The following is a 2,756-nucleotide window of genomic DNA, read 5'->3' as shown; positions in this document are numbered from 1 at the left end:
TGGTGTGATACTAAGCTTGTATCATCGCTGTATACAGTAATTTAAATTATGTCAGATATTCTATGTAGAGAGGCTGCTTTCTTAAATGCATTCATATTGCCCAGCCAGCTAGGCGAACAATTTTAAAGATTTTTGGTTGCCAAAAAAACGGAATACAATCTGTAGCCTCTGCTTATCCAAAAGAAAGAAAATATAACCTATTTATTTTTATAACCACCATTTGTTATTTTAATGGGGGCAGACAGTTTTTCATAATATTGAAAAGTACTCTTTTAATGAGGAAGCTTTGAAAATTTCTTATGAAATGATGCAGCTCTTATCAAGTACATCAGCCGAATGACTGGATAAGAGATGTCTCTGGTTTAGTAGTGAGCTTGGGGTAACCCTAAATGAATGTGTTGGTGTGAACTGAATGGAGCTGTGCAAAGCCAGCCCACCCATTACCTCCTCCATACTAGACCCGTGATGGTACTGGACTGCTCTTTTTTGGCAATTTATACAAAACCAGTTACATCATTTCTGGCTCAAGAAAGACAGGAAATTGTGACTGTAGGGCTTTACGCAAATTCCTTGTTATTTACATTTTATATCTACAGTAAGTGTCAATTAACATTGATTCTGTACTGGAGTTAGGTTTGCACTTTTTATGCCACAGATACATACTAAGAATAATAGAGTTTTATTTATATAGCACATTTCATAAGGTTCATTAGTCCAAACAGCATAAAACGTCTTGGAAAATCTAAAATGCAAATGCAAAAATAAGGGAGGGCAAAACCTTTGAGGGTGTTCACAATAGAATTAAAATGAGCAGTTATAAAGACAGACAACAGTCATTGAAGAACAGCTCATTTTTTAAATTTAGAGTTTTGTCTGCACTCTTGGGCATGTTGCAGTTTTGGACATGGTGCCCAAGTTGTTCAAGGAGATGCATGCAGTTTTCACCGTTTGTTTTTGCTTTATATTGGAATATGGCATAGTAACCTAGCTTGTAAAGTAAACTTGTATTTCAGATGATGATAAAGAGTTTAAAGGATAATTCGATGTTAATTAATGTTGATTTATTTTGTTTTATAATTGTGTCTTTCATTTTTCTATTCTTTAATATGTAAAGCACTTTGAGCTACTGTTTGTATGAAAATGTGCTATATAAATAAATGTTGTTGTTCTTGTAAAGGAAATGAATTCTGCAGCAAAAAAAAGATGAAGAGAGAATATCATACAATCCTAAGACTTTTATAACCAGTCAAGTCCCATCTTCCCTGCTAAATGCTACTTGTTTGCACTGGCATTTATTTGGTGTAGAAAGGTTTTCTGGGATGACCTGTAGATGAGTCGGGTGTATTTACATGTTTTCAAAAAAGAGAAAGCTCTGTATGAGCATGTTCATATGGAACAAAAAGGTCTTCAGTGGGCTTTGTGGTTGCTTAACAATTCTAACGGGTGGTCACCAAGTCTCTATGCGTGCTAATTAAATCTTTATTAGAAACTGTAGTCTCCCAACCATTTCTACACAGATTTTATTCTGTTCCAGTCTTGTGGACATGTTCTTCCATGTTGATAGATGCATGTCAATAAAAGTGTTATGGTAGTTCTTTTTAGGTCCTCAGCTGATGTGAGCCAGAGTTGTAAAATTTTCTGTTTTACAATGTCTCAAAGTGAGTTGTTACATGTAAGTTAATACGATGTAAAATAAGAAGTTTTCCAGTTTCCAGCTATATCCCAAAAATAACTTGACTGCACATTGTTAACTGACATGGCATGACTTTGCATGTGGATGGGTGTTGCATCAAATATAAAAACTGAAATGACTACATTGTAGTGACCACACTTAGGCTGGACATTGAGCTGATGTTTAGGACTTCATTGGCAAGGCGTTATGATGGTACTGCCTAGCAGGAGTGTGTGTGTAGATAGCAAAGAGGATAATGAGAAATGGCCAAGTATGACATTTTGGTAGATTAGTGGCATGTGCTGTGTGCGTCCGTCAAGGTCAATTGAAAAGGTTTTGCAGGTCAGTTTATTTATGGAGCACTGTGAAATTCTTGCTGGCTTGTACTAATCAGTAACACATTTCTAGAGCAAAACACAAAGCCATTTGGGTCTATGATGCCTTTTTGTAAAAATGTCACCCAGTGGAATTAGCAGGTAACACAAGAGCTCTGCGTCTTCAGGCTGAGTCCTTCAGCCACAATGCCATCTTAATTCACATGGTATGTGTTCTGAGTGGTCAGTTGGTATGCAGCATTGCTTACACATACAACTGGGTTTTTGTATATGAGGTGGAGTTTTGAAGTGGATTTTTTATTCAAATATTTTAGTGCCCGCATTGAGCCTGTCCTGTATAGTCCATGATTTTCAACTGGGTATCAAGACACAGGCAGTGTTTGGTAAATGTCCAGTTTGAGAACCTAAGGGTTGTGTGTCTGCTGCTTGTAGATAACATTGCTGTCTCGGCCTCATCCAACTGTGACCTCTGGTGTAAAGTATAACAATTCTGAGAAACATAATTGAATGTGATTAGGTGGGACTGAAAATAAGCACCTCCAATTCTGAGAGTAGCTTGTTCTCTGCAGGTAAGGACTGAGAAGGAAGAGTTCAACTACCTTGGGGTCATTTATACATTTAAGTGGAGCAGCAGTTTTCTGGATATTGTATCAGTCTCTGGTGGTGAAGCAGATGCTAAGTCCTCAGACGAAACTCTGGGTAATAACTGAAGGAATGAGGTTAAGAGCCAAACAGCCAAAATGAAGTTG

Source organism: Polypterus senegalus, chromosome 14 (genome assembly GCF_016835505.1).
Source record: "Polypterus senegalus isolate Bchr_013 chromosome 14, ASM1683550v1, whole genome shotgun sequence".
Lineage (NCBI taxonomy): Eukaryota > Metazoa > Chordata > Cladistia > Polypteriformes > Polypteridae > Polypterus > Polypterus senegalus.
Note: the sequence above shows the minus strand (reverse complement) of the source record.